The sequence below is a fragment of the Mirounga angustirostris genome, unplaced genomic scaffold (assembly GCF_029215605.1).
Source record: "Mirounga angustirostris isolate CCGP_5_RB_7025 unplaced genomic scaffold, mMirAng1.0.hap1 SCAF_2, whole genome shotgun sequence".
In the NCBI taxonomy this organism is placed as follows: Eukaryota; Metazoa; Chordata; class Mammalia; order Carnivora; family Phocidae; genus Mirounga; species Mirounga angustirostris.
The window spans coordinates 86,415,750-86,434,721 of NW_026991710.1; the positions used below are offsets into that span (position 1 = coordinate 86,415,750).

At 39.0% G+C, this 18,972-nt stretch overlaps 1 protein-coding gene across 1 annotated transcript in view; it reads left to right on the forward strand.

Annotated features, from left to right (window-relative positions):
- Window positions 1-18,972, forward strand: part of ARHGEF38 (Rho guanine nucleotide exchange factor 38) — a 135,070-nt gene that overhangs the window by 42,941 nt on the left and 73,157 nt on the right. The gene's annotated exons all lie outside the window — the stretch shown is intronic.

The following is an 18,972-nucleotide window of genomic DNA, read 5'->3' on the forward strand; positions in this document are numbered from 1 at the left end:
AACGTTTAGTGGGAAAACAGGTTCTAGTTATTTATTATCCAAACACAGCAATAGGAGAGATTGTACATTTTTGGCAGTAAGTCAACATAAATCAAAGCCGGAGCAAACTAATCTAACAATGGAAAAGAGCTTTTTGTGTAAGGAAGGGACCAAAAAATGTTTGAGAAGAGTAGTTGGAGGAATCTAAATACGTGTTTTTATTTTTCTTTGTTTTTAATTATTTCTTGAATTTTAAAAATTTACATAATACAAATATACCAAAAATCTCAAGGACACAATAGTGTCTCATAGTTATTCAATTTCCTTCTCTAGAAGACCATTACTAGCTTCTTTTTACCCTTCCAAGGGTATTGCATTTATAAGTGTATATGTTTGAATGTACATTTAGTAGATTTTTATTTATATTATATTCTATTTATTTATTGTTCATATTATCTGATTTGTGAATTATGAAATTTTGTGTTTTCAGAAAGAAGGGCAAAAATAATCTATAATTTTGTGTTGATAAGAGTTCAATTGGGGGGCTCCTGGGTGGTTCAGTCGTTAAGCGTCTGCCTTTGGCTCAGGTCATGATCCCGGGGTCCTGGGATCGAGTCCCACATCGGGCTCCCTCCACGGGAAGCCTGCTTCTCCCTCTCTCACTCCCCCTGCTTGTGTTCCCTCTCTCGCTGTGTCTCTCTCTGTCAAATAAATAAATAAATAAATATTTTTTAAAAAAAGAGTTCAATGGGATTTTCTGTTCAAATTTGTGTACCTTATATTGCAGTAATTTTTTATAGCAGTAATTTTGAAAAGAATTTTTATTATACAGAATATATAGAAGAAAATAATCACCCATAGCTCTACACTTAGAAGTAAGTATTGTAAATATTTTTGTTTATTGACTAAGCATATACGGATGCTGGAGTCCAGCTCCGGCCGGGGTGGGTCTCTCGTAGGAAAGGACGGCATGGGCGAATGAGGAGACCCAGACACAGCATCAGGTTGCAAGCATCTCCTCCTGACAGCCTCAGAGGAACTTTATTTATATGTTAGGATTTTTTTGTTTTTCCAAATCTTAGATCATTTTCTGGATTACAGACATAGCCTTCTTTCATTTTTCCTTTGTAATGATTAACATGACCTTTATTGATTTCCACTTATCCGCTTTCGCTAAAACTAAAAAACTAAGCAAAGAGAAAGGTGCCAGACAGAGCGTGACCGTCTTGTTATTTTGTTCTATAGAAACTAATTCTTCGTGGAATTAGTTTCATTATGATTGCTTGGATAGGCGTAACTAAGATGAGTAGTCACTGTATCATGAAACCCCAGAAACATTCCCACAATTATAAAGATTGCCATAAACAAAATGAAAGAGAATAGCAGGAGCCCGCTGTGGAGTCTCCTGTTTTCAGGATCGTCCCCCATACTTGGACTTTGTCAAACAGCATGAGCAGCTTGGCTCGCGCCATACAGACATACCCAAATATTTTGTGAAATTGGAATCATACCCTATATGCCATTATGGAGTCTCGTCTCCCTGAAAAATATGTTGACATGTTTTGTTTTGTTTTTTTTTAAGATTTTATTTATTTGAGAGAGAGAGAATGAGAGAGAGCACACGAGAGGGGGGAGGGTCAGAGGGAGAAGCAGACCCCCTGCCGAGCAGGGAGCCCGATGCGGGACTCGATCCCGGGACCCCAGGACCATGACCTGAGCCGAAGGCAGACGCCCAACTGACTGAGCCACCCAGGCACCCCTCTTTTTATTTTTTTTAAAGATTTTATTTATTTGAGAAAGAGAGCATGAGAGACAGAGAGCACGAGAGGGAAGAGGGCAGAGGGGGAAGCAGACCCCCCGCTGAGCAGGGAGCCCGATGCGGGACTCGATCCCGGGACTCCAGGATCACGACCTGAGCCGAAGGCAGTCGCTTAACCAACTGAGCCACCCAGGCGCCCTCAAATCATATTTTTTTTTTTTTTAAGATTTTACTTATTTATTTGAGAGAGAGAGAATGAGAGACAGAGAGCATGAGAGGGAAGAGGGCGGGGGGGGGGGGAAGCAGACCCCCTGCTGAGCAGGGAGCCCGATGTGGGACTCGATCCAGGGACTCCAGGATCATGACCTGAGCCGAAGGCAGTCGCTCAACCAACCGAGCCACCCAGGCGCCCCGACATGTTTTATTTTAACCCAGAAAACAAATAGTAATTTAAGTGGAAAATGTTTTCTTTTATTTATTGGGAGACCATACATTTGAGGAAAACAGTATCAATGCTCTCTCTGGATGCCGAGCCCCCAGCTGGAAAATGGCTCCGCCAGTGTTATCACGCAGGTCCAGGTTAACAGTGGGGTGTTCAGGGTCATGACGGCAGGGACGACACTATGTCCAGCAATTGTTCTGTATGACATACGCGACGTATCACGCTGTAATAACACGCTACCGTCCTTCTCTCTCAGGATCCAAAGAGGGGGAGGCAAGTCCTAAAATAGGGAATCATAAAAGACAGGGAATTGGAGAGGACAAATCCCTCCCAAAGGGGTAGGGAAGGGAAGGGATCACAGAACCCAGGGCATTCAGCTTCCTGCTGTGCCTCCCACCCGAGTGAAGTTGCTGTAGTTTAAACTATGGGATCAGCCCTGTTATAGAAGCTTATGTAAGAGGAGGGTTTGCCAAGCCCACAGAGCACAATGTAGATAAAATCATTGCAGAAAGGAGACTGGGAGGAGGGGGCATAAGTGCATTATAATAACGAAAACACTGTTGGAATATTGTAATACCACGAAAATCTATATACAACAAAAAGATGGCCATGGCCCAATTTATGTCTTATGAATTGAAGCTATCATCACTACATTTTTAGTTTGGTAAATGATTTTTATATCCCTTTGGAGTTTGCTGTTATTTTAAGGGCGCCCTCCTCACCGGAGTGAACCCATTGTTGTTCTATATGAAGGGGGCTGTAGCTTCAGCACTTGTTCTGGAAATCACCTAGCCGTCCATCTCCTGCCCTCTCTTTTGAGGTTTCTAGTTGGACGTCCCTGGTATCTGTCTTGACAGCTCAAAGCTGGGTTCTACCTCAGTAGTGTCTACCCTCTGGCTGCCTCACCGTGTGACCAGCATTCCCATGATTTTTGAATGTTGAACCAGCCTTGTATATCTGGAATAAATCCCACTCAATCATGATGTATAATTCTTTATATACATTGTTGGATTCACTTTGTTAATATTTTGTGGAGGATTTTGTATCTATATTCATGAGAGATTTAGTCCACAGTTTTCTTTTCCTGTAATATCATTGTCTGGTTTTAGTATTAGGTTAATTCTGGCCTCTTATAATCACCTAGCTACTCTTCATGTATCTGGTAACTTCCAAAATTTTCAGATTGTATTCTGGGCCTCAAAAATATTTCCCCTTGGCACACTGACCATAAATTTCTTAAAGTCAACTACTTTCTAAAACTGTTTCCTCCATAAAAATTGCCCTGCACTAAGTGGACTCAAGATGTTAATTGCTCATAGACATGTCTCATTTATGCAGATAGTCACCATACTCCATTCATAGTATGTTCTACCACATCACATCAAAATCCAATGCACATGTACTGTACTTTTGCAAGATATTATAACTGGGGAAACTGGGCAGAGGGGACACAGGACCCCTCTGTATTATTTTTTTAAAGCGCGTGAATCTATAATTATATTTAAAAATTAAAAGTTTAATTAAAAATATAATGTTCTTATTTTCTTCCTCTCTCCCTTTCTCTCTTTAACCACATGATCCTTTTAAATAAATGTGTAAAATTATATATGTAAGAACAAAATCTTTTCCTCTGACTCTTACCTTGATTTCTGTCAAACTATTCAATTAATTCTCTTTTTATTGTGGTTTCAGAAAGATAGAGACTACATTCTTAGTGTAAGAACACCCATTAGGTTGTGTAGAAGAAACTCTATAGCATATAATAATTCCCTGTGTATTGGGGCACCTGGGTGGCTCAGTCAGTTGAGCGTTGACTCTTGGTTTCAGCTCAGGTCTTGATCTCAAGATCATGAGATTGAGCCCCACGTCAGGCTCCAGGCTCAGCACAGAGTCCTCTGGAGATTCTCTCTCCCTCTTTCTCCCCCTCTGTCCCTCCCCAACTGCCCCTCCTCCTGCTCATGCATGCACACTCTCTCTCATTCTAAAATAAATAAATAGAATCTTTAAAAAATAATAGTAATTTCCCATGTGTCTTGGCTCTTTCTCATGCTATGCTTGGAATACCAGAAGTCCTTCTAGATTACAAAACAAATGTAGGGAAAAGCCAACTAAATCTCTCTCTCACTTCCACATCCTACTCAATCTAGTCTCTTCTCCCCTATAGTCTAGCAGTTCCTGTGATCAAACTCCTCAGTCACAGGACTTCACAGACTTCAGAGTGCAGAGATCAAAGCTAGGCTGATAATATGAAAACAAACCTTATTTTTTAAATAAGGGCGCCTGGGTGGCTCAGTTGGTTAAGCGACTGCCTTCAGCTCAGGTCATGATCCTGGAGTCCCAGAATCGAGTCCCACATCGGGCTCCCTGCTCAGCGGGGAGTCTGCTTCTCCCTCTGACCCTCTCTCCTCTCATGCTCTCTCTCACTCTCTCTCTTAAATAAAAATAAAAATCTTAAAAAAAATTTTTTTTAAATAAAATATACTCGCTGGAAGTCTGCTTTAAATATCAATACACATATTCTTCAATCAATTAAAAATACTGATTTTCATGTTTACCAAGATCACATCACAATGAAGAATCCCACGACTTATATGGCCACACCTTTATGTTTTTTTTAATCGAAGACTTAATTTTCACCTCTTTGTAAAACTCTAATATTTATTACTAATCTGGGCCATTGTTCCTCTATTATAAGGTCAGATACTTGAAGTCATATTAGAAAAGTCAGAACAAATATTGATTACGTTTTTTTTACTTTTTAAAACATTTATTAGTAAGGGTAGTTCTTGGGGCACCTGGCTGTCTCAGTAGGTAAAGCATGCAACTCTTGGTCTCAGGGTTGTGAGTTTAAGCCCTATATTGGGTGTAGAGCTTACCTTAAAAAAACTTTTTTTAAATAAAATCTTTAAAAGGGGGGGCGCGCCTGGGTGGCTCAGTCGTTAAGCGTCTGCCTTCGGCTCAGGTCATGATCCCAGGGTCCTGGGATCGAGCCCCACATCAGGCTCCCTGCTCAGAGGGAAGCCTGCTTCTCCTTCTCCCAGTCCCCTGCTTGTGTTCCTTCTCTTGCTGTGTCTCTCTCTGTCAAATAAATAAAATCTTTTTTTAAAAAAGATTTTTTTTTTAAATAAGGGCAGTTCTTATGTGCTGGAGAAGATTATAGTTATGCAATGTTAAATTTAAAAATAAAAATCCCACAAGTAAATGGTGCTGTCATCCACAAAGTGACTGCATTAGTATATAATATGTAACTTGCCTCTTTTTCAAGTTACTCACACAATCATCACTGTTCACTTTCTCATCTTCCTTGGGAGGGACTTTTCTGTTTTGTCATCGTGGAAGGCATATAGCTTGCTGTCAGATTAGATTCAGATTTAGTTGGGTATGGAACTGATATATCAATATTCTAGCATGTGAAAATTCTTTTTATGGGTAGGAAATCTCTTATCTTTGCTGGTTCAGAAAACCTCGGCTCAAAAAATGAGGGATTTTTTTTTTAATCCTTGTATTACAGTTTTATGATGGAAACTCTCCACTGTGTTGTTACATCTATAAGCACCTCATAAGCTCCATTTTAGGGCAACTTCAGTTTTCTCTAATTTTTATAATTTATATTCCAGATCAAAAGTTGCTGGGCCAAGTGAGGAGATAAATGAGCGCATTTTCTAGTTCAGTGCAGGGGTTGGAACGTCCAGAATTGAAAAAAAAAAAAAAGAGAGAGAGAGAGAGAGAAAGAGAGATGTGATACACAGATCTGTTTTAATATCAAGGAAAGTCATCCCTTCAGCCTGGATAACATGATCTTGTGCTCATCACCTCACTTCTCAGAACTGAGTTGCATAAACCACTATTTTAATTTGTTTTTATTTGTGAAAATAGGCAACAAAATTTTAGTGGCTGTAATTATTATATTGATGCTATAAACCTCTCGAATGAAATGCCAGAGATGGTGGGGCACCTTTACTCAGACATAGATCAACATGGCTGTGCAAATCAGTACAGGGCCATAAATCTTGGACTCCAAAGACTAAATAGTGGTGGGTCAGAAAGAAAGCACATATTGGGGAAATAAGTATTTATTAATAGCCACTTATTTAAGGCACTTTGGATACAATGTTGATGATTACATGAGTTAATTAATTAATTAATTTTAGGCCACTTGGAATATATAAAGACATGCGAAACTCATCCTTGCCATCAAAGACTAAGGATCCCTAGTTAGAGATGACAAGACCCACAGCTATGAAAAGATAATGTGTAATGCAAAGCAATAACTGATAAATGCAAACAATGAGTGCTATTGGAGTTCACAGAAGGGACAGATCACTTTCAGACAGATTAACTAGGCCGTATTTCATGGAGAATGTGATATTCTAGTTGAATATGCTAATTAAAAGATTAAATGTTTGTCAAGTGTCTATTGCATACAATGCCCTCTGCTGAGTTCTGCATGGGAATCAAGGAAATTTGTCATGGTCCTGCCCTAGAAGAGTTTATAACCTGGTCAAGAAAATGACACATAAAAAGCCAAATAACAATTAAAGATATGTTTCAAGACGATGCTAGAAATGATCACAACAGAAGGTGGTTCATGATTAGTTCTGCTAATTAGTTATGCAGCAAACAATTGCTTTAGACATTAGCAGACGGAGGCACTCACTTTCCTGACCTCTTAACAGCATTTCATAGAACAATTTCCTTTTTCTGTCTTCTAAGACTCCACGTGCACCTGGTCTCCCTGTACTACTCCAATTTCTCTAAACACCGAAGTAGATCAAGGCTCAGCCTGTGGCCCTCTTCTCTCTTTTGTTTACATTCACTCTGTTGAGGATCTGATCTGGTTTCATGCCTTTCAATCCCATCTACATGCTAATGGTTGACAAATGTTTATCTCCAGCCTAGACATTTTCCCTGAAAGTTTACTTTGCTTATATCCAACTCTCCAGTCAAATTTCTATGTGATCATCTACAAGGCATCTCCAATTTAACATTAGTCCAAAGCTGAGCTCCCAAATTTCCCTTTAAAATTTGCTCTCTTTATAGTCTTTCTCACCTTAGTAGATGGCAGCTCTGTTCTTCCAGATGCTTGGGCAAAAATCCCTGGTGTCATCCTTGACTTTTCTTTCTCTTAAACCCTATATTGGATCTACCAGCAAATTCTATCAGCTCTGCCTTCAAAATTTATTCAGAATTAGACCACTTCTCACCTCCTCCATTACTTCCACTCTGATTCAAGAACCCATCAATAACCACCTAGATTATTACACCTTCCTCATGACCCATCTCTCTTTTTTCCATCCTTGTCTCAATCAAGCAACCAGTGTGATTCTTCTAAAAATATCAGTCAGATCATGTCCCTTTTCTACTCAAAACCTTCCAATGGCTTCTCATCTCATTCTGATTAAACCTAATATTCTTATGATGACCTATGAGGTCCTACATAAGCTGATTCCTCATTCCCTCTGACCTTGCCTCTTTCTACATTCTGGCCATCTCTGTGTTCAGTGAATAAGCCAGGAACAGTGTTGTTTCAAGCCCTTTGCTCTTTCTGTTTTCTTTGCCTTGAATGTCCTTCCCCTAGAAAACCTCTTGGCTTGCTCCTTCACCTCCGTCATGCCTTCACTCAGTAAAACGTTCCTTGACCACCTCACTCTGTCTTATACTAGGTTCTCTCAGAAGCAGATCCAGATAAAAAGCATTTTAGAGCAAGTCATTTATTTGAGAGGTGGTCTCCTGGAATAGCAGTAAAGGAATAAGGACATGAAACAGAAAAGAAAAAAAAGACAATATAGGTATATTCAGGAACAGATTGTTTCTGAAACCCAATGGGGCTCATATCCCATTGGGGTCTCTAGGGCATATGCTCTACAGAACCTCAGCATTGTGACATGTGAAGGGTATCGATCCACCAATTCCTGTTAGACATTGTTTGAGGAATGCTCCTGAGAGTGTTCATTCCTGACACCCTGGACTTCCCTGTGTATAGACAGAGCAGGAATCTGTGGTCAGAGAAAGGTTTTAGGTAGAGAATCAAAGATAGTAGCAGCAGGAAGTGCTTCAGTGTATATAGGAACATTTAGGACCAAGGGGATTTGGGTGAGGCATTCCCAGTGCTGTAGCTTCTCCCAAATTCCCTATCTCTGCTTGATTTTATCCCTATAGCATTTAACCCTATTTATATACCATATATTTTACTTATTTATCTCATTTACTTGTCTCCTTTATGAGGCATGGATTTTTGTCTCATTTGCTCACAGCTGTATCCCCAAGACCTAATACAGTGTCTGAGACATGAGCAGAAATAATAGCTTATCGATTGGCTATGAATGACTTTAGGCTGTGTGAATGGTCTAGGAAGTCCTGGAGAAGGGATAGAATCTATATCAAATAAACATTGGTTAGGCAAAGGCATGGTCAGGAGAGCAGTTCAAGAGCTCAAAAGTTGCAGGCCACAAGTTATAAGTGAGCTAGGATGTGACAAGTGTGAGGACAAGCCATGCCTTTTGATTGGAGCAGATGGTTCTTTTAAAATAAAAATAAATGGAATGAGACAAGGTAGGTCTTGGCCAGACAGAACTGTCAGGCTGAGGAATTTGGGGTCTTTTCTGTAGGCAGCTGGGAGGAACTGAATGTTTTCAAGGAGGGGAGTTCATCATTGTGTTGTAAACCTCATTAAACTTATGTTTATGAAACACTGAAAGAATCAGGCAAGCTGATTTGGGGAACCAGGAATAAAGATGAGTATAGAAGCTTTTTCAGAAGCACTAAGTGGGATGTGATAGAGTTTTATGGAGTCACAAAAAAAAAAAAAAAGGGCTCACAGAATGCTGGAAGTAGTGGGGTGAAACTATTGATATCTGAGGTCCAGGTGACACAGGAGTGAACTTGTCATGACTCTGGGGTTTGGAGTCTGGAATTTGGTGGTTCAGTTACTACATGGAGTTCCCAAACACCTGCCCTTTGTGTTCTGACAATATAACTTAAGTGTTTATTCCATACTTTCTTTTTAGAATTTCTAAAGAGTCATAAGATTTACTGGATTTTCAGCTCAGAAGGGCTATTCCTAGCAGTACTATTTGTCATCTGAGCATTTCATATAAAATTCTAAGTAGGAAAGAAGAGCAAATCTGAAGACCACAGCCGACCCCAAGTAATTTCTTCTCTTTGCCCCAAGGCAAATAAGAGAAACAAAGGCAGGGACCCTTGATCCACTATATGCTTTTATCCAAGGATATCAATAGAAACAATTGACTTTTCTATTAATGGTCAACACAAAGTTTGGAAGGAACTTCTCAATCCACTTCCTTTCTCAGAGGCCTCGGGAATTTCTTAAATGGGACCACAGTCTCTAGCCTGGCCTTCACTCACCTCTGTTGGCTCTGCTTTTCTTCTTGCACAAGCCAAGTGAGATGTCCATCCCAGAATCCCAACCTACTTTTGTGAAGGGATTGACATCTCTGATAGAGGTCTGTCCACATTCCGTCTTCTGGCCTGGAATGTTTCCGGGTAGTTATGGGGTAAGGTGGGCATTTAGCTGGAAGGTTAGTTAAAAGACTTGCTGTCTAGCCGTGATATTGATTCAATTTGTGGTTTGACTCAATTAGCCAGTTTAGAATCTAGTTTCACAGCAGGAGATCTCATACATACAAATCAGTAGTTTTGAGAAACCTGATGAAATAATGGCTAGTTTACCCTGAAAAGCTTTGTAATTTAGAAGCCAACCGTCTGAGTAAATACCCTAGTAATTAGATAATTATCCTAGCCCTGTGGTTGCCCGGGCCTTCTGCCAATATCCTCTTTTCCACTTGCTGCAATTTCTGTCTCACAAGCCTTTCCTTCTCAATTGCCTCACTAAAAAATAAAACAAGACCTGGTTCTTTCCTCTCAGAATGTCCGCATTGGGTTTCCACTTCTTATAGGTTTTTACCCATTTTCAGCTTTCCTCCATTCTCCTCTTACTTTTTACAGTTACAGTCTTAATATCATTTGGTTTATAGGATCCAAGATTATTAATGGGGCAAACTAATCTAGGGAACACACCTAGGTCTCCCCATAATGCTGTGCATGGAAATGCCTTCTAGAAGGGGTGGATGGGACCAGAGTTCTGTAAGACTGAACCAGATGATGTTCAAGGTGGATTTCCTCAGTATGAATTCTAGTTAAGGGCCCAATATTGGACACTATCTTGAACCTAGATTTACTGCCAACTCACATCAAATAGAAACACTGAAGTCTTTTCCAAAAACAATTTCCAGAGAAGCATTTGATGGATAGCAATCACCATAAGCTGCAAAGTCAATGCTATTTATTGTCTTCTCTCTTCTACAATTATTGTGTGTGTATAACTTTAAAGTTGTGTGATTTTGATCATCAAATTAGAGGCCTAAAAATATATTTCTAAATTGAGGTCAGGACAGTTATATCCAACTTTTAATCCATTGGTTATTAGAAGAAAAACAATGTTTGTAGTTGCTGCTAATATTTGCCAAAACTTGTTAAAATCCTTAAGAAATATTAATAACTTTAGCTCCATAGTTATACTTATGAAATTTAGCATATGGAAATAATCATGTGTGTCAATCAGGTTTTAGCCAGGAGAGCTGCTTATAAGAGTGAAAATGACATTCTATTTAGATTTCAAAGATTTAGTGACTGGTTAAATAAACTAAAGTATTTCTACATAATGTTGACATTAAAAATGATGCAATTAAGGAAGATTAATGGCATAAAAAGATGTTCCTGTTATACTAAGTTTTAAAAAGGCAAATTTTATTTTATTTTATTTATTTATTTTATTTATTTTTTATTTTTATTTTTTTATTCTTATGTTAATCCCCATACATTACATCATTAGTTTTAGATGTAGTGTTCCATGATTCATTGTTTGTGCATAACACCCAGTGCTCCATGCAGAATGTGCCCTCCTCAATACCCATCACCAGGCTAACCCATCCTCCCACCCCCGTCCCCTCTAGAACCCTCAGTTTGTTTTTCAGAGTCCATTGTCTCTCATGGTTCGTCTCCCCCTCCGATTTCCCCCCCTTCATTCTTCCCCTCCTGCTACCTTCTTCTTCTTTTTTTTTTTCTTAACATATATTGCATTATTTGTTTCAGAGGTACAGATCTGAGATTCAATAGTCTTGCACAATTCACAGCGCTTACCAAAGCACATACCCTCCCCAGTGTCTATCACCCAGTCACCCTATCCCTCCCACCCCACCCCCCACTCCAGCAACCCTTAGTTTGTTTCCTGCGATTAAGAATTCCTCATATCAGTGAGGTCATATGATACATGTCTTTCTCTGTTTGACTTATTTCACTCAACATAATACCCTCCAGTTCCATCCACGTCGTTGCAAATGGCAAGATCCCATTCCTCTTGATGGCTGCAAAATATTCCATTGTATATATATACCACTTCTTCTTTATCCATTCATCTGTCGATGGACATCTTGGCTCTTTCCACAGTTTGGCTATTGTGGACATTGCTGCTATAAACATCGGGGTGCACGTACCCTTTCGGATCCCTACTTTTGTATCTTTGGGGTAAATACCCAGTAGTGCAATTGCTGGATCATATGGTAGCTCTATTTTCAACTGTTTGAGGAACCTCCATACTGTTTTCCAGAGTGGCTGCACCAGCTTGCATTCCCACCAACAGTGTAGGAGGGTTCCCCTTTGTACGCATCCCCGCCAACATCTGTCATTTCCTGACTTGTTAATTTTAGCCATTCTGACTGGTGTGAGGTGGTATCTCATTGAGGTTTTGATTTGGATTTCCCTGATGCCAAGCAATATTGAGCACTTTTTCATGTGTCTGTTGGCCATTTGGATGTCTTCTTTGGAAAAATGTCTGTTCATCTCTTCTGCCCATTTCTTGATTGGATTCTTTGTTCTTTGGGTGTTGAGTTTGATGAGTTCTTTATAGATTTTGGATACTAGCCCTTTATCTGATATGTCATTTGCAAATATCTTCTCCCATTCTGTCGGTTGTCTTTTGGTTTTGTTGACTGTTTCCTTTGCTTTGCAAAAGCTTTTCATCTTGATGAAGTCCCAATAGTTCATTTTTGCCCTTGCTTCCCTTGCCTTTGGCGATGTTTCTAGGAAGAAGTTGCTTTGGCTGAGATCAAAGAGGTTGCTGCCTTTGTTCTCCTTTAGGATTTTGATGGACTCCTGTCTCACATTGAGGTCTTTCAACCATTTGGAGTCTATTTTTGTGTGTGGTGTAAGGAAATGGTCCAGTTTCATTCTTCTGCATGTGGCTGTCCAATTTTCCCAACACCATTTGTTGAAGAGACTGTCTTTGTTCCATTGGACATTCTTTCCTGCTTTGTCAAAGATGAGTTGACCATAGAGTTGAGGGTCCATTTCTGGACTCTCTATTCTGTTCCATTGATCTATGTGTCTGTTTTTGTGCCAGTACCATAGTTTCTTGATGATGACAGCTTTGTAATAGAGCTGGAAATCCGGAATTGTGATGCCGCCAGCTTTGCTTTTCTTCTTCAACATTCCTCTGGCTATGCGGGGTCTTTTCTGGTTCCATACAAATTTTAGGATGATTTGTTCCATTTCTTTGAAAAAAGTGGATGGTATTTTGATGGGGATTGCATTGAATGTGTAGATTGCTCTAGGTAGCATTGACATCTTCACAATATTTGTTCTTCCAATCCATGAGCATGGAACGTTTTTCCATTTCTTTGTGTCTTCCTCAATTTCTTTCATGAGTATTTTATAGTTTTCTGAGTACAGATCCTTTGCCTCTTTGGTTAGATTTACGCCTAGGTATCTTATGGTTTTGGGTGCAGTTGTAAATGGGATCGACTCCTTAATTTCTCTTTCTTCTGTCTTGTTGTTGGTGTATAGGAATGCCACTGACTTCTGTGCATTGATTTTATATCCTGCCACTTTACTGAATTCCTGTATGAGTTCTAGCAGTTTTGGGGTGGAGTCTTTGGGGTTTTCCACATAAAGTATCATATCATCTGCAAAGAGTGAGAGTTTGACTTCTTCTTTGCCTATTTGGATGCCTTTGATTTCTTTTTGTTGTCTGATTGCTGTGGCTAGGACTTCTAATACTATGTTGAATAGCAGTGGTGATAGTGGACATCCCTGCTGCGTTCCTGACCTTAGGCGGAAAGCTCTCAGTTTTTCCCCATTGAGAATGATATTCGCTGTAGGTTTTTCATAGATGGCTTTTATGATATTGAGGTATGTACCCTCTATGCCTATACTCTGAAGAGTTTTGATCAAGAAAGGATGCTGTACTTTGTCAAAAGCTTTTTCTGCATCTATTGAGAGGATCATATGATTCTTGTTCTTTCTTTTGTTAATGTATTGTATCACGTTGTATTTAATTTATTTTTAAAGATTTTATTTTTATTTAGTTGAGAGAGAGCTCTGAGAAAGGAGGAGCAGGGGGAGGGGCAAAGGGAGGGAGAAACAGGCTCCCCGTTGAGCAGGAAACCCAGCCCTGGCTCAATCCCAGGATCCTGGGATCATGACCTGAGCCAAAGGCAGATGCTTAACAGATTGAGCCACCCAGGAGCCCCTAAAAAAAAGACAAATTTTAAAACATTATTTTAAGTATATAAATCTTTCATACAGATGCACACATTCAGAGAGAGAAAAACAATTTGGCAGGACATACCTCAGAATATCAGTGGTTATTGCTGTGTGGTAGAATTCTAGGTATTTGTGTTGTCTTTCTTTTACTTATCTGCCCATCTTTTTCTACAATGAACATGAACTACTTTTATGATAATAGTGGTTTTTTTTTTTAAGAGTTTGTTCCTAGACTTCTTTTCAATGTTCACTTTCAAAGGTGTCCATGGTTGGAGGTCTGAATGACACCTAAGACTGTTTACTTATTCTTCCCCGCGACTGGGTTTTAGGCTGAGTGTCCCAGGGCTCATTATACAAAAAACAAACAAGCATTTCCCAAGTGTAAACTAAGGGGAAATTTGCCCTCTGTCAGCAAGTTTTCCAGGTATACTAATAGTCAAACTGAGTACAACAGTTTGTCTTTGTAGATAAAATTAAGTAGAAAGTTATAAAAGATCCACTTAATGTGATATTTTTAACAATCAAATTAGGTGATTTTGATTTTTCTTCTTCACACCTTTTGATTGTTTTATACTGTACTTGTTATTCAGAGCCCAGTAGAGTGATTATTGCAAGGGAGATCCAAGTTTAGCCTTCCCTCACTCTGTTGACTTGATCACAAACTCTCCACAAAGAGGACTGCTAAAGATAGAAACTTAGATACTTAAGGCTAATAATCCAGGCCCTTCTATTTCCTAACAACCATTCATTAAAAATCAGGGAAGATTTCGTTTTTTGTTGTTGGAAATCGGAGAGGGAGACGAACCATAAGAGACTGTGGACTCCGAGAAACAAACTGAGGGTTCTAGAGGGGAGGGGGGTGGGGGGGATGGGTTAGCCTTTTGATGGGTATTAAAGAGAGTACATATTGAATGGATCACTGGGTGTTTTTTTGTTTGTTTGTTTGTTTTGTTTTTTAAAGATTTTATTTATTTATTTGACAGAGAGATAGAAGAGCACAAGCAGAGGGAATGGCAGAGGGCGAAGGAGAAGCAGGCTCTGCACTGAGCAGGGAGCCCGATGCGGGACTCGATCCCAGGACCCTGGGTTCATGACCTGAGCTGAAAGCAGACGCTTAACCATCTGAGCCACCCAGGCGCCCGAATGGATCACTGGGTGTTATACGCAAACAATGACTCATGGAACACTACATCAAAAAATTAATTTAAAAAAAGTTGGAACTTAAAAAAAAAAACCAGGGAAGATTCTCATTGGCTTTGCTTGGGAACCTGCCCATCCTGAGCCAATTCCTGTGGCCAGCTAGGTCACATGCCCACCTTGTAGGGAATGATATGGGCAGGACATCATGACTGACAATTCCACCAGATCAGTTAGAGTTGGGGAGCTATCGCTTCCCCCCCAAAAAACAACAGAAAGAACAGAGAGATGGTCAAAACTACTGGACAAACACTATCATTACCATCTTCATTTCAGACAGGTAGAATGTTGCAAAGTATTATGAAGGCAAAGCATTTGTGAGCAAAAGGAAGAGCTCAGGCTAGGATATGAATGCAGGAAAATGCAAGGAATGTTTTGAACACAGTGGGTATAAGGTGCTTGTGGGGTATAAAGTAATTCTACCCCAGTGATTATAGTCTCTGAATTGATGAAATGTTATAGGTATGTTTTCCTTTACTTAGATATTTATACCTGGGGAGCTTTGCATGCACACAACTCTAAACTCAGCATTATTTAAGTGTAATGAGAACTTGCCATTTGAAGTATATCTTGTGATGAATATGTTTGTAAAGCAAAGAATTAAGTTGCCACCAGAAACACTAACCTTTAATTTTTCTGTTTTGTACATTTGAATTATTATGCATTGACTTTGCTTAGGATAATGTATACTTAGACTAAATCTTTTTTTCTAAAAAATAAATTTTTAATCCCTTTAAAATATAACTCAACTTAAGCTTTTAGAGCATTGCCTGTTTCTAGTAAATGATTAATAAATGTATATAAATGCTTCTTTGAATTTATATCAATAATTATAAAGTCATCTATCAATTTTAAAAGCCTATTTGGATCAGACATTTGTTTGTTCCTGGCAAAGCAGTGACTGGATGTGAATTTATGATTCACAGAATCCCCATGGGCCCATGATGATACAGGCCAATTGATGCTTTAATCCTTTCTGTCCTTCAAAAAGAAATAAAATTAAATGCTACATTTTTATTATTTAGTATTTGCTACATCGAGCTAAGATTATAGATAGAATATAGAATTAAATCCTTGCAAAATGAATTTAAAATCTAAATTAGAAAGATAGGCAGGATTCTGGCCTTGAGAAATAAATTGTAGAAGTGAAACTTAGTGAAAACTCAGGAACAAGACAAAAAATCCAGAGATGGCAAAATATTCTGTCAGTATTTGCTGGTAATGGACTAAAGTGTAGGATTAAAAGGTCAATTTCCAGTTCCAACTCTGTCCTGACTTAGTAATTTTGAGCATGGCACCTCTCTTCAGGTGAACTTTCCTATCTTCAAACTTATTCATATATTTGTTTAAGATTTTATTTATTTATTTGAAAGAGAGAGAATGAGAGAGAGAGAGAGCACAGGAGAGGGGGGAGGGTCAGAGGGAGAAGCAGACTCCCTGATGAGCCGGGAGCCTGATGTGGGACTCGATCCCGGGACTCCAGGATCATGACCTGAGCCGAAGGCAGTCGTTTAACCAACTGAGCCAACCAGGTGCCCCAAAACTTATTCATATCTTACAGAGAAGCTGCAATGCTATATGAAATAATAAATATGAAGCATTTAAACTTCTCAGAATAAAGTTTTCACAGTAAAATGAAATAATAATAGGGTATACTGTTTCAATTACATCTGCTTTTATCATATAAAGCAAGCAAATCGGGATGAAATTTTTTATGTTAGAAGGATTCATTTCAAAATATGATTTTAAGAAAAATTCAACTGGTACATCTAAAGTGAACCAATCTGGAGCCACCTGGGTGGCTCAGTCGGTTGAGCATCCAACTCTTGGTTTCAGCTCAGGTTGTGATCTCAGGGTCGTGAGATCAAGCCCCAAGTCTCTTAAGACTCTCTCTCTCTGGGTGCTGAGCATGGAGTCTGCTTAAGACTCTCTCTCTCTGGGTGCCTGAATGGCTCGGTCATTTAAGCCTCTGCCTTTGGCTCAGGTCATGATCAGAGGGTCCTGGGATCAAGCCCCGCATTGGGCTCCCTGATCAGCAGGGAGCCTGCTTCTCTCCCTCCCTCTGCTCGCTCTCTCTCTCTCTCAAATAAATAAATAAAATCTTAAAAAAAAAAAAAAAAAACCTCTCCCTCTGCTCCTCTCCCCAAAATCTGATTCACATTCAATTTTTGGAAAACATATTTTGCACTATGCAAAAATTATCCCATTGCTACTTAATTAATACTCAATGCATAAAGCCATTCCTTAGAATAAATAATGTGTTAAATCAGTGGTACCCAGAAATATGTGACACATCCTTAGCTATTTAAAATTATCATTTAACAAAAAAAGTCATGCAACTGTTGTCTGCCCTTTAGGTATTTTGTATAATATTAAATACATTTTGTAAAATAGAAATTGAAAGTCTTGTGTATCTATAGATTTCAGACAAAAGAGTCATATGTGCCCTATCCAATTAAAATGACTACTTAAAGGAACATTTAGTGAGCTAATAATGATTGTAATGTAATAATACAGTATGGAGATATAGATTATTTTAGAAGACATAAAAAGTTTTTTAAATTTAAAATTTTAAATATAAAATTAAATAATACTTAAAATATTGAAATAAACCCACTACATAGAATCACGTGGTATTTGATTCAAATGAGGCTGGGGCTGGGAGTTTTCTTGAGGACAAGACTGATGATAGGAAGGTGGGGAATTTCCCACGATGGTTGGAAGGAATGTGGATAGCTAGATCATATTACATAAGAAATAATTGACATAGTCACCAAATTTTAAACAAGGTGGAATGTGAAACAAATGCTTCATGTTTAATAACAGAATATCCTTATCAAAATAATATCTCTGTCTGGTACAGGGCACAACAGATGAGTCAACGTCAGAAAAGGATGGGATAAAAAGATGAGCAACCTGCCTCCTCCCTCCCCTCCCCTCCCCTCACCACAGACTTAGCACACCCAAAGAGACGGATGCTGAGAGACGGATGAGGAAAGATGGAGGGAGAAAGACGGAGACGAAATGAGGAGAGACGGATGAGGAAGAAGCTACACTATTGACTTTCATCTCCAGAATTCCTCCACATCTGCCTCTTCCCCTATATCCCTTGTTCCCAATTCCCTTTTGTTTCTTGGCCTCTTTTTTGATCCTTAGCTGAACTCCCTGTCCCTCTCACTCCTAAAATGCTGACCTGGTTTGGAACCGGCAACTCTGCTTTGCAACTGTGAAGCTCTTCCATGACTTGAGTATTAATGACGTGATTATCCACCTATGACCCCACATACAGTAAACCATGGAGAAAGGCACCTACTCCTATTCCCTGTGGTAGCCCAGTGGAGTCTGGACCGATCTGTACATGAGCCAACTAGACACTATTTGATTATGAAAGGAGATCAGACTTAAACTCCAGAGAAAGATTTAGAGGAAGATCCAGCAAAATCAGGGCACATATCTCACCAAATTCTACTTAGATAGCTTAGGATGGTTGGCCATCCCTCTACTAATCTTCCAATGTCTAAAACAGAGTTTGGTTTCTATTATAATTCCTGATACATAGAAGACCTCCAGGAAATATTTAATGAAGGAGAGATGAGTGAATAAATAAAATATTATAAGCACCAGTTCTAAGACTGAGGAATGATTATACTGGTTTTTGAGGGTGTGCATGAAGTTATAAAATATGATGAATCTTTAATTAGTAGAACATGTTTGGTGAAATTTCCATTCACATTTCTTTTAAGAAAAAAAGCAGGAAGCAACTCAGCACATCTACTTGTCATCACTTTTATAACATCTGTGGTTCTAAAACAGCTTTGAAAATAGTTACTTGCCTAGAGTAAGGTCTGACTTCTGCTGTGTAAGCGTTAAAGTGTTCTAAATTCGTACGTGCTAGTACATACTATCATAGATGGCAGTTAATAAAAATACTGATTACGTGGCTTAAATCTTCTTCACACTCTAGTTTTATAGGAATATGTATATGTATGTTTGACTCATTAAAACTTGGTCAAAATCAAGAAAAAGTCAGAGGGAA